This window comes from Leuciscus leuciscus (assembly GCF_965113295.1).
Source record: "Leuciscus leuciscus genome assembly, chromosome: 9".
Classification (NCBI taxonomy): Eukaryota; Metazoa; Chordata; class Actinopteri; order Cypriniformes; family Leuciscidae; genus Leuciscus; species Leuciscus leuciscus.
In genome coordinates this window covers 43,086,162-43,100,308 of record NC_138733.1, presented here as the reverse complement: position 1 = coordinate 43,100,308, position 14,147 = coordinate 43,086,162, and the positions used below count along the sequence as shown (strand labels likewise).

Here is a 14,147-nt window from a genome sequence, read left to right as displayed (position 1 = left end):
TGAGTTTGTCACGCCACAGAAAAATGTGTTATTAGCCACCCAGCCCAATTTGAATGATTAAAAAAGCCGCCAAGTAAATAAAATAAGCTATCAAAATCTCGAAAGAATGAGCAGTGGTCTCTGGGCGTGTCCTCTGGCTGCGCTGAAACCACGCCCACTCGCGGGAAAGATGACTCGCGCAGTCTCGCGGGCACGCCCTGCCAATGATGGCACCAGTTGTCGGCGCGACGGGAGGATGAAGGCCGAGGTGGGAGATAGTCGGTTCGGCCCCATTCACCACCAGTAACAACGGATTATCATTGAATTCCAGTTGTCTCCGACGAAAGTTTATAAACTATCCTGGGGTGCGTTTCCCAAAACCATCGTTGCTAACAAGTTGACTTACCCCTGATCTCTACAGAGGCAGGTGTTGGTGGTGATCATCAGTTCTCCATCAAGGTAACGTTAGCTCTTCACAAGATTAATCAACCTCTTCTTGATATGATAATTTTTCGGAAATTTAAATAAGGACACCGATCTGTTTTGGAAGTGATCGCATTCAGGTTATATGCATTTATGTGACGAAGGCATAGCCAGAGCCGTGGGCATAGTAGCTAGTAAACTGTAGGCTGATTGTATCTCGCGATTGAGCTGCGATAGGCTCAGTGACTCTAGTGCGTCATCAGGTAGGGGCGTGTCCAAGAGCTCGGTGGTTTCAGTGCGTCATCAATCCCCCGTTTTAGCCCCGCCCAAAAAATCCAGATCACAGCAATGGTGAAAAACTGTTTAATGGTCTAACTCCACAATTCAGTACTTCACAGTTCGCAGTCTTTGTAATATGTTTTAGCAATACATTTCTAGCATTTATAATGTGTTTAGAATTTTTTTATAGAATTGCCTTTACAGGGACTTTAACGAAAACAGTAGATGTAATTACCATTAAATGAGAAATCTGACTGCTGAGGGGCTCAACATGTCTCTGATTGGCCATTGTGTCCATGTGCTCAACATATATAATGTCTGTGATTGGCTACAATGATCAACGTTTCAAAAACATGTTGTCTTCACCGACCGCTTACCACCGATAGATGGATCCGCTGATAGACGCCTGCTTTCAAACGCTGTGTAAGCGCTGGATGAAGACATGTTTTTGAAACGTTGATCATTGTAGCCAATCACAGACATTATATATGTTGAGCACATGGACACAATGGCCAATCAGAGACATGTTGAGCCCCTCAGCAGTCAGATTTCTCATGCAAATGCAACCAGGAAAACGTTCCTAAGGGATTATAGATTAACCATGCATCTGAATTAGACTGAGAAATCTTTCCATTAGTTCTTGGGGAACCACCCTGATGGCTTGTAAAATGTGAACCCCCCCCTTATGCTGCTTCTATCTGAAATTTACCTCAGTTAATGCCTCTTTGGCTCTTGCACGCTCTTTCCGGCCGCCGCCACGGTCAGAGGCAAGATTGAACCAACGGATGGCATAAGAATCTATATCAGTGTCTGCTGCAGCGGTAGAGGACTGGTTACTCCTTACAGCTCCTGTTGAAAACAAAACAAAAAAGTGCAATAAACATCTCCAACTTCCCCAGACTAATAAGCTCCTAATAGTTCTTCAGTAATGTAGATCATTTAAGGGATAAACAGGTATTTCAATGATTTAAATATTAATTTAAAGGGAAACATACACCAGCAAAATAAACTCAATACCTGTGGCACCTGACGATACATTGAGGTTTTATTGTTTTGCTGGTATACAGTATGTTTTTATGACTCTCAAAGTGACGGTAGCATTGACTTCCATTATAGGAATCACAGAGGACTACGGTTTCAGCTAAACATCTTTACTGGTCAGCTTAAGAAGATAAAAAGACACCTACATCTTGAATGGACTGAGAGTGAGTTTAAAAAAAATTGGGTGAACTATCCCTTTAAATTTATCAGAATCAGATATCACAAAAGGAGTTTGATGGGACTGAATTACTAAAGTAAGAAATTCATTTTAAGAAATAGTTATATTTTAGCCATAAATATTATTTGTGGAGATGGTTTACTACAGCCATATCACCCTGTAGCCCAAGACTGGTTGCCCACTGAAGCTAAGCAGGGCTGAAGCCCTCATTATGCTTCTGCGTCAACTCCACGGCGTAGCTACGCCGTCACTCCAACGGCGTCGTGACCGTTTTATGGTTCTGCGTCGGGTTGCGTTGCATCGCGGTGCATTTCACCGCCAGAACGCTAGGGGGGTGGTGTGGTTCGCGAATCTCTTTCCTTGTTTGTTTTGGTTCCATGCGCCGGTTCCGCTTTTTCATTTCCGACAATGGCGAGCGAAAGAGAGAGAGTGTTGTCGCAGCTGGAGCTAATCAACGTTGAACAACAAATGATTTTATTGCAAATGTTTAATCGTAGAAGAAAAAGAAGACGTCAGCGAAGGTGGTCTGTACGACCAGTGCACGAAGACAGGGGAAGGATTGGCGAATTTGTTACGGTTGTTCGACCGCTGAGGGACTTGGACGAAGAAATGCACTTTAAGTATTTTCGGATGTCGAAAGGTCGATTTGACGATCTTGTTCATCGCTTAAAGCCGTTAATACAGCATCAGACTACACACAGTATGCCTATTGACCTCGCTCAGAGACTGGCAGTGACTTTAAAGATTTTATCTTCGGGTGCAAACCAACAGATCACCGGGTTGGGCTACAAAATGGGTGCGACCACGGTGTCCCGCATAGTATCGGAGGTCTGCAAAGCGCTGTGGACTGCGCTGCAGCCCGAATTTTTGCCCTGCCCTTCAACCAGCCAGTGGGAAGCTATTGCTTCAGATTTCTGGCGACTTTGGAACTTCCCAAACTGCGTTGGAAGCCTCGACGGGAAACATGTTAACTTGGTTAATTACTTGATATCCATGATGTACCCGTGAACATTGTATTGTAAATAAACAACAAACTTTTTTTCAAAACAAACATTGATTTGATTGATTGAAGTTTATTTCTAGCAACAACAAAAAAAAGAAAAGAATATATATAAATATATACATATACACTACCGGTCAAAAGTTTTAGATCGGTAAGATTTTTAATGTTTTTAAAAGAAGTCTCTTCTGCTCACCAAGGCTGTGTTTATTTGATTAAAAATACAAAGCAAAAACAGTATAATTGTGAAATATTATTACAATTTAAAACAGCTGTTTTCTATGTGACTATACAGTAAAGTGTAATTTATTCCTGTGATCAAAACTGAATTTTCAGAATCATTTCTCCAGTCTTCAGTGTCACAATGATGTATAATCTGACCAATCACAGCCCCTGCGGTCTGCGTCACCGCGACGCGTAGTTACAATTTTTTGGAGGTGCACGTCAAGCTACGGCGGAGGGGTCGCGTCGAGGTTCGCGTCGACGCAGAGGGGTCCGCGGGGGTACGCCGTCGATTCGACGCAGAAGCATAAAACAGGCTTGAGTCTGGTTAGTACCTGGATGGGAGACCTCCTGAGACAACCAGGTTGCTGCTGGATGAGGTGTTAGTGAGGCCAGCAGGGGGCGCTCACCCTGTGGTCTATGTGGGTCCTAACGCCCCAGTGTAGTGACGGGGACACTATACTGCCAAAAAAGCACCGTCCTTCGGATGAGACGTTAAACCGAGGTCTTGACTCTCTGTGGTCATTAAAAATCCCAGGATGTCCTTAGAAAAAGAGTAGTGGTGTAACCCCGGCATCCTGGCCAAATTTGCCCCTTGGCCTCTGTCCATCATGGCCTCCTAATCATCCTCATATACTGATTGGCTTCATCACTGTCTCCTCTCCACCAGTAAGCTGGTGTGTGGTGGGCGTTCTGGCGCAGTAAGGCTGCCGTCGCATCATCCAAGTGGATGCTGCACATTGGTGGTGGTTGAGGAGATTCCCCGCTCTATGTAGGGCGCTTTGAGAGCCTAGAAAAGTGCTATATAAATGTAATGAATTATTATTATTATTATTATTACTTAAAGGTATTATATCATACTTACTGATCAACAAACTTCTTGTGTGCATTTCTTTAAAAGACTTCTTCCCATTGACTCCTTTCCAGTTTATTTGTTTAGCTACGGAGTCTGAGAACAGCCTGTGCAGTTCCATGTGATGTTTTTGATGTTTTGTCCTCCCACAGCACCCAGAGCAGACATCTGTAAAGACAAAAATACATGATATAAAACAGTATAATTCTATTTTCTGTTTTGATTAATGATCTGAAAATATAGATGAGAGCAGTGAATACTATTATAGGCACAGAGTAAATTTGCACAGCAGTCGTGAAGTAGCTTTATGTAATTAGGGTCCACTGGAGGCAAGCACGTCCTAGAACCCAAATGCAGTTTATTGAAACAAAATTAAACACCAAATCGTGACACTTTAGATAATAAAAATAAACACACCATGTTTTGTTTAGCCCGTGCGTTTTTTGAATCTTTCAGCCACTCCTCCAACTGCTCAACTTCAGGCATAGTGTCCAGTGGAACACTAATACCGTGAGGCATTTCAGCCACAGGAGTTTCTGTCCCCAGTCGTGCAGCAAGAAGATTATTGACAGCAGAGGCGAGCTGCGTTTGCTGTTCCTTAACATTTTCTAACAATGTTAGAATGTGCAGCTGAGCAGCTATAAAAAGAGTTAAGGAAGCATTTAAAGACCAAAAAGTTTTCTTAATCTATATAATTGGAAAAATTGTATTTACAGAATGTTTTAAATTTAAAGGATTTTACCAGAGCAAGGAATAGGTCCAGTGCCCGTCTTCCCCAGTCTAAACGTGGGCCTGAAGGAATGCTCGTGTGACGTTTGAGGCGTGGCAGAGATGTGGCCCATAGAGCGTGATGGCAGTTGAGAGGTAGGCATAGCAACTGGAGGCACTGAGACCAGGGAGAGGCAAGATTAATTCATTGTTTTTGCCCATAAGTTATCATTTTGATGAGCAAAGCTTGCAAGCAAAAAAAGTTTAGCTGTATAATATCCATCTTCAGGATGCATCAGATCTGGGTCATATCCAACAGAGCAGTGGCGCAGAGGACTGGAAGGCATTGCAGCTGTATTAAAGGGTGGTGGTGCTGCTGCTGTGAAACATGGAAATGACAGTAATTAGGTTTTTTAAGTGAATAACACATTAACTAATAATTCAGTATCATACTAATAAATCCTTCAAGTATGACCACCTAAAACCTGTTAGATTCACTGAGCACATTAAGTTACATTAACTGCATCAGTCCCATAGAAGTAACTTGGCCTAATACTGTTATGTTAAAGGTGCCCTAGAATTTGAAATTGAATTTATTTCGGCATAGTTACATAACAAGAGTTCAGTACATGGACATGACATACAGTGAGTCTCAAATACCATTGTTTTCTCCTTCTTTTTTAAATCTCGTTTTTGAAAAATACCCCTGAAAAATAGGCGAATCTCCACATAACACAGACTGTGACACAACAGTCGGGATCATTAATATGTACGCCTCCAAAAATGTGCATATGCCAGCCCAAAGCCAAGCGGAACTGCAGCCGAATTAGATTAGATTAGATTCAACTTTATTGTCATTACACAAGTACAGGTACAAGGCAACGAAATGCAGTTTAGGTCTAACCAGAAGTGCAATAGCAGCAAGTGCAGGATATACAGTGGTTCCATAAGTGCAGAACATGGATATGTACTGAATAAATATAGAGTTGAATACTATTATAAGCAAAAATTTACAGATAGATTTGTCCTATGAATATAATATACAGATAACTATTACTGTGAACAGAATTTACAGCTAGATATGTACTGAATATAATATACAGATGTATATACAGATGGCTAATATACAGATGGCTATTACTATAAAACAGTATTTTTACAGATAGATATGTACTGAATATATATACAGATGGGTGTTACTATAAACAGAATGTGAGCATAATATACAGATGGCTATTACTATAAACAGAATTTTACAGATAGATATGTACTATGAATATATATATACAGATGGGTGTTACTATAAACAGAATGTGAGCATAATATACAGATGGCTATTACTATAAACAGAATTTTACAAATAGATATATGTATAAGTTAGGCTAAAATGAGCAGTATAACAATGGATTTAAAGTAGTGCAAATAAAGTTTGGACAGAAGCTATCCGAGTGAAAGTGCAGTGGAAGTAATTGCATATTACAGTTAAAGTACGGTATTGCAAATGTATATGTAAACAGTCGGTACTGTAAATAAACAGTCGGCAGTGCAAATTGAGCATATTCCAGTCAAGGTAGTAGTGCAAGATGCATATGTAAACAGTTGTTTCTGTAATAACAGTCAGCAGTGCAAATGAACATTATAGTATTGCAAATAACAAAATGGAGGCAGGTGTGAGGAGGGAGAGGAGAGTCAATCAGTATATGAGGGGAGTGGGATCAATGAGGGTTAGAGTTTAATAAAGAGACAGCTCTGGGGAAAAAACTGTTCTTTAGTCTGCTGGTCCTGGTCCGGAGGCACCTGAAACGCCTGCCGGAGGGCAGGAGAGAAAACAGTCTGTGGGCTGGGTGAGAGGAGTCCTTAAGGATGCTGCGAGCTCGATGCAGACAGCGTTTCCTCTGGATGTGCTCGATGGCAGGTAGTGGAGTCCCAGTGATGCGCTGGGCGGTTTTCACCACCCGCTGCAGTGCCTTGCGCTCTGCAACAGAACAGCTCCCATACCACACTGTAGCACAGTTGGTCAGGATGCTTTCTATTGCACAGCGATAGAAGTTCACCAGGATAGTGGAGGAAAGCTGATTCTTCCTCAGTGTCCTCAGGAAGAAAAGGCGCTGGTGAGCCTTCTTGACCAGGCTGGAGGTGTTGGTTGTCCAGGTCATGTCCGCCGAGATGTGGGTCCCCAGGAACTTGAAACTGGAGACACGCTCAACAGCCATTCCATTGATGTGGATGGTGTCGTGTGTGCCTCTTGACACTTTCCTGAAGTCCACGATGAGCTCCTTCGTTTTGGTGGTGTTGAGGAGCTGGTTATTTTCAGTGCACCATGTGGCCAGGTGCTTGATCTCCTCCCTATAGGCAGTCTCATCGTTGTTGCTGATGAGACCAATCACCGTAGTGTCGTCCGCAAACTTGACGATGGAATTAGATCCGTACACAGGCTTGCAGTCGGAGGTGAAGAGGGAGTAGAGAAACGGGCTTAGCACACAGCCCTGTGGTACACCAGTGTTGAGTGTGATGGACGTGGAGCAGTTGGAGCCTGATCGAACATTCTGGGGTCTGTTGGTCAAAAAGTCCAAAATCCAGTTGCACATGGAGGAGTTGATGCCCAGGTCTCCAAGTTTGGCTATTAACTTAGTTGGGATGACAGTGTTGAATGCTGAGCTGAAGTCAACAAACAGCATGCGTGCATAAGTGTTCTTATTGTCCAGATGTGTGAGCACAGAGTGCAGTGCCATGGAAACTGCATCCTCTGTGCTCCTATTGCTACGGTAGGCAAACTGGTGTGAGTCCAATGTGGATGGAAGAGAGTCTTTTAGGTGTGCCAGGACCAGCCGCTCAAAGCACTTCATTACGATGGGTGTGAGTGCTACAGGGCGGTAGTCGTTAAGGCACTTCGGGCTGGAGTGTTTTGGCACTGGCACAATGGAAGTGCATTTAAAGCATGTTGGTACAGCTGCTTGGGCAAGAGACAGGTTGAAAATGTCTGTAAAAACCCCAGCGAGCTGCTCCGCACATGCCCTGAGTACGCGTCCAGGGATGTTGTCTGGTCCAGCAGCCTTGTGCGCGCTGATCCTGCTCAGTGCATTGCAGACATCTGTGGAGGAGAGTGTGATCGGCGGGTGGTCAGCTGAGGATTTGAGCTTGGTGGCAGTTTCTCTGTTGTCTCTTTCAAAGCGAGCATAAAAGTCATTTAGCTCGTTCAGGAAGTTGACATCAGTGGCTGCGGGGGTGGAGTGAGTGGGTTTGTAGTCACTGATGGCCTGAATGCCCTGCCACATGCGCCGAGGGTCAGCGTTGGAAAAGTGTCCCTCTATCTTAAGCTTGTAGCAGTGCTTGGCCTCTTTGATGCCCCTTTTCAGATTTGCTCTGGATGTGCTATAGGCTTGTGCATCTCCTGATCTGAAGGCAGTGTTGCGTGTCTTCAATAGGAGTCGCACTTCCCTGTTCATCCATGGCTTCTGATTTGGGTATGTGGTGATCTGCTTCTGGGTTGTAACACTGTCAATGGTGGTATTGATATAATCCAGTACAGAGGAGGTGTAGCAGTCAATGTCCGTGTGAGAGCCACTGGTGGCTTGAGAAGCAAACATACTCCAGTCTGTGTGTAGAAACCTTTCCTGGAGTGAGGAATCTGCCCCCACAGGCCACACCTTGATGGTCTTCACTGATGGCTTCACGCGATTGATGAGAGGTGCATATTTGGGGGTGAGGAACAAAGAAAGGTGATCTGACTGTCCCAGGTGGGGGAGGGGTGTCGCGACGTAAGCTCCAGCCATGTTTGTGTAAACATGGTCTAAGGTTTTGTTTCCTCTGGTGTGACAGGAAACATGCTGGTGAAATTTCGGTAGCACTGACTTTAAGTTTGAATGATTAAAATCACCCGCAACAATAAACGCAGCTTCCGGGTGAACGGTCTGTTGTTTACTGATGGCTGCGTGAAGTTCTTTCATAGCAAACTTGGCATCAGCATCCGGGGGAATATAGGCTGCAGTTATAATAGTGGAAGTGAACTCCCGCGGTAGATAAAACGGTCTACATTTAACCATGAGAAACTCAAGGTTAGCTGAACAATGTCTCCCAACAATAGCAGAGTTTGTGCACCAAGCTTTGTTAATGTAAATGCACAATCCACCACCTCTGGTCTTACCGGAGCCATCTAATGTTCTATCCGCCCGGAATGTATGGCGTCCCGCTAGCTCAATAGCGTTGTCCGGTATTCCGCTGTTTAACCATGTTTCCGTGAAAATTAGAACATTACAGTTCAAAAGTCTCTTGCTGTATGTGATGTTGAGTCGAATCTCCTCCATTTTGTTCAACAGCGACCGTACATTGGCAAGGAAAATGCTGGGTAAAGAGAGCCGGTGTGGTGTTAGCTTTAGCTTAGCTCTTAGTCCTCCGCGCTTCCCCCGCCTTTGTTTACGATCTCGACGCCGCCTGCGAGCACTTCCGCCCGGCCGGGCAGAGTGCATAGCCCCGGGTGTTTTGGCGATCTCAGGAAGGAGTCGAAGGTTGTCCATAAAACTGTCGGAAATTCGCAAACCAATATCCAAAAGCTCACCTTGGGTGTACGATGTTAAGGCACAACTGTTCTGCACGAACAGACCCGAAATGAGCAAGAAAAATACTACTAAATTGCAGAATCTGGAGAGACCGCGAGCCTCGCGATGTACTCGCGCCGCCATCTTGGTTTTTTTCGTCCGAATCATCGTCCGAATAATTTTTCTTCGAGAGACATCATGGCTAACGAGCGAAGCATGGCAGTTGCTCAGTGTTTGGATGTACAAATGAACACAAAGGTATTGTTTTAGTTCCTTCATCCGAGCCTCTGAAGAACCAGTGGGTTATGTGAATGTCTGATGTGTAATTGTTCAAGTTCAGACAGATAATGTTTCTCTCAAAGTCGTTCAATACTGTTTATGCATCAGTAAATCAAGCCAGTGACTAAACGATCAACTTCACGTCGTTTCCTTAGTAGGATGAAAATAATCTTACTTTAACTGTGATTAATATACAGATAGCGATCAAAGAACAATCCCTTTCCAATCGCCCAAGCTGTCAATCACACAGCGCGAGTTTATCTGACACTTGCCAAAACTCGTTATGAAATCAATGACGCTGTTACGCTGCACAACGAAGCTCTTACTGTACTTACCTCATTTTTGCACTGGTGAAATCATTAGTGAGAGTGCAGAAACTGCGTTGCAATGATAAGATCTTCATTCACGCGATCAACAGGTTTACACTGAAGTCTCACAGCAGCCAATCACAGCAGTGGGCGTTTACACTGAAGTCTCACAGCAGTGGGCGTTTACACTGAAGTCTCACAGCAGTGGGCGTTTACACTGAAGTCTCACAGCAGCCAATCACAGCAGTGGGCGTTTACACTGAAGTCTCACAGCAGCCAATCACAGCAGTGGGCGTTTACACTGAAGTCTCACAGCAGTGGGCGTTTACACTGAAGTCTCACAGCAGCCAATCACAGCAGTGGGCGTTTACACTGAAGTCTCACAGCAGCCAATCACAGCAGTGGGCGTTTACACTGAAGAATCACAGCAGCCAATCACAGCAGTGGGCGTTTACACTGAAGTCTCACAGCAGTGGGCGTTTACACTGAAGTCTCACAGCAGCCAATCACAGCAGTGGGCGTTTACACTGAAGCGTTTACACTGAAGTTACACTGAAGTCTCACAGCAGCCAATCACAGCAGTGGGCGTTTACACTGAAGCGTTTACACTGAAGTTACACTGAAGTCTCACAGCAGTGGGCGTTTACACTGAAGTCTCACAGCAGCCAATCACAGCAGTGGGCGTTTACACTGAAGCGTTTACACTGAAGTTACACTGAAGTCTCACAGCAGCCAATCACAGCAGTGGGCGTTTACACTGAAGCGTTTACACTGAAGTTACACTGAAGTCTCACAGCAGTGGGCGTTTACACTGAAGTCTCACAGCAGCCAATCACAGCAGTGGGCGTTTACACTGAAGTCTCACAGCAGCCAACCACAGCAGTGGGCGTTTACACTGAAGTCTCACAGCAGCCAATCACAGCAGTGGGCGTTTACACTGAAGTCTCACAGCAGCCAATCACAGCAGTGGGCGTTTACACTGAAGTCTCACAGCAGCCAACCACAGGAGTGGGCGTTTACACTGAAGTCTCACAGCCAATCACAGCAGTGGGCGTTTACACTGAAGTCTCACAGCAGACACGCCCCTTCAAACAGAGTGTTCAAATCAGAGGCTAAAATCAGGCTAGGAATAATGCCTTTTATTTCTAAATTATAACAGATTTTGATCTAAAAGACATACTAACATTATAAGGGCACCCCAGGAACATTCTAAAATAATAAAATAATCCATGCAAGGGCACCTTTAATGTGACAACTAAACAGCTAGATATTAACAAAAACATTGGTTACAAAATGATTCAACGGAAATACAGGAATATACCAGAAGAAGAAGATTCACTTGATGGTATGTCAGGAGTAGGTGGAGGAATAAGTGGCAGTAGACAAGTTGAGAGATTGTGGTATCTCCTCTTTATACCACCCTCTGGCTCACTGTCAGAATCTGTATCACCAAAGATTTTCCTAACAAACAAATTACAACGGACCATATTGATATTTTGGGCATGGTTACAAACATCAACAAATTTATTTAAAACTTTAATAACTGCGTATACTAGGCACACTAAATATTAAATTAGCCTACCAAGTCTGTACTACGAATCTTTGTTTCACCTGAGCTCTGTAGTACTGTAAGAAACAATATTCACTCTACAAAGAATACATTGCTTGCTTTGATAATTAAAGCTAATTACACCATAGCAAAAAATATGTTTGCACAACCTAATATGTGAGCTCTATAGTACTGTTGTCAAAACAAGTTCCGACTTTGGTACCAAGTCGGTACTGAAAATTAAAAAATATGACGATAACAGCCTTTCCCTATAGCATTTTGAGGGTTGTTGATCAGATTCTTTAAAATTTCAATACCGACTTGGTATCAAAGTCTGTACTTATGACAACACTACTCTATAATTAACAAATATATTTCTAAATTATTTCTATATGTGTCAGTCTCGGAATATGAAACCTTGGCTTAATTTTTCTCTTCCTAATGACTTCTTCCTCTTCTTCATCTGTTTGTAACCCAGAGGTATTACAGGTTAGTGAGGCCCTCAGTTTGTCTCTTGCTTTAAGGTAATCACCTGATCAGGATTAACAAAAAAAAGAAAAGAAAAAAAAATCTGTTAAATTGGTTTACAAAGTTGGTGTATTTCATAACATAATTTTGTTTCTAAAGCAGATCCTTACCAGATCTTGAGAGGACTGGAACATCAAACTTTTTCCAGCCTGCTCCTGGCTGTTCACATTTTTGGATAGCTCTATTTACACGTTCATCACTTTTATAATTTGGCCACCAAGTGACACCATCCTTGAACCATGACTCGGATATGATGTTGACAGTCTTTGTTTCCATAAATTCGATGAGAAGAAACATCTAAAAAAAGAAATTGTTGCACAAATTGTTACATATTTGAAAAGATTGTCCAAAAGACACACAATATTTGAAACACTCCTTTTGACATTTTCTTTCAATAAATATATTAGCATTTTTGTATAAATCCATATTACTAGATTAACAGTTAGCTACTCTGTGAAGTTTAATTGGGAACAAACAAGTTTACATGTGTACATTCATTCTCAAGGTCTCACAAATACGTCGAAAGCATTTCCTTCCCCATTAATGGTAGGTATAAGTATTATCAGTAATCTATTCATTGGTACAGATAGTTGATTGGAACTATTGTTATTGGCAAAAATCCACACCGATAGTTTTCCCGGATTGCGTCTGTTGCTGGAGCAGGTGAGAAGTGCGCACAGTCATTGAACAGTACGAGCGCACTGAGAGGAGACTGCGCAGCTCTAGAGGCGGAATAACAAACTATCTCTGGCTGAGTTGCCTACGTTAAAGTAGTCATAACCTAGTATTACATTGGATACCCACGCTCTATTATAGTCTTTCAGGCCCTTCTAAAAAAGAAAAGTGGAAAAAAAATAAACACAGAGTTCCTCTGACCCTTATTTCTGAAGGCATTATTGTCTCGTGAGATCTGATGTGATATTTTGGCTGTCGTGGACGGTCATTGTAATAATGCAAATGAGGGGCGCGTTGATTGGTGGCAGGAAGGAGGGGGGTTGACACCGCAGGTAACTTCAGCATATCATTCCAAAATGACATCATGGCGCAAGTTGTGAATGAACCCGACCTGGCCGCGACCTACGGAATTCAACCTTATATGCACGAGCCAGACTCTGAACCTGAGCTTGAAAAAAGGGAAGATGTAGAGTCGATGGAAGGACGTCTACAGCAAGATGCCTTAAAAATGAATTTAATCCACTGGTCCCTGATAGCTTGGTCCGTTCTTGGGAGAGAAAAAACATTTCCATGTTGATTCTGGCAGTCAACAACAGAGCAACTCACGTGTGCACCACGTTTCTGCATCTTTCACGGTCGAGTGCGTACTTCGAATCGGAATTCAGTAATGGCGGCGCTCGACTGAATATGAAGGGGAGAGGGGCAGGGCGGGCTTCCTGCAGCATAGGTCTGCGGTGTCCATATATGGTATATCCTGCGCCGACTTGACGTCAAGTCGGCGCAGAAATTAACATCACGTATTTGAGTGCGCGTGCACGTGGGCTGGTTGACGAACCCAGGGGTAAACAAACGCTTCACTTTTAAATATCGGCTTCCCGGCCAGTGTATAATCGTTAGGCAATCATAACATAAATTTTTTCTCGTGGAAAAGTGAAAATTACAGGTCATGACTCCTTTAAAGCCCGACTCCGACAAGTCGAAAATAAATGTGCGTTTCCAACAAATTAATAATGTAAACGACGATCTCATGAGTCACGAGAAAAAATATATATCTCAGAAAGTGTACTATCGCAACTTCCCATATCAGCTCCGCTTATGAAGCCGCAGTCTAATCCTGTTAACATGAAATAAGCTGCTCACGAGCAGGTTTAAGATTGCGCACCTGTTGCTATGACAGTAAGTCTAGGATGAGCGTCGAAGAACCAAACAATCCAAGATCATGCCAAATCACCAACAATCAAATCCAGTTAACTGAGTTAGCGACGTACGAAGAACGGGCCCCAGGTGTAAAACTTAATTAGTAATCATGGTAACAAACAAAGAACAAAAACTCAGGCAACAGTGACAGGGATCAACAGAACTAAACAGGACATAATAGTTAACCCTCTGAGGTCGGCAAACGCGCCCCCGCGTTTTGCTGGATTTTCTTCACATTGTAGTACAATAAACTTAAATTACTCCGTCATTTATGGTCATACAGAAAAAAGAAATATAAAAAAAGAATCTGTGATATTTCTACTTTTGTATGTGTCCACTTACAATCAAATCAAAACATTGTGCTTTTGTAAAATAAAGAAAATAAACAGGGTG

General features: G+C 43.1%; 2 long non-coding RNA genes across 2 annotated transcripts in view; both read right to left on the bottom strand.

Annotated features, from left to right (window-relative positions):
* LOC309505757 overlaps window positions 1-14,147 on the bottom strand; it is a 42,177-nt gene that overhangs the window by 828 nt on the left and 27,202 nt on the right. The window contains exon 2 of the long non-coding RNA XR_014208577.1: window positions 1,391-1,917. This is a non-coding gene — a long non-coding RNA (uncharacterized lncRNA). The remainder of the gene's footprint in view (window positions 1-1,390; window positions 1,918-14,147) is intronic.
* On the bottom strand, window positions 4,958-12,416 carry LOC309505760. Its single transcript, XR_014208580.1, has 3 exons — window positions 11,993-12,416; window positions 11,127-11,886; window positions 4,958-5,062 (listed from the first exon to the last, which is right to left on the bottom strand). It is a non-coding gene; the product is annotated as an uncharacterized lncRNA (long non-coding RNA).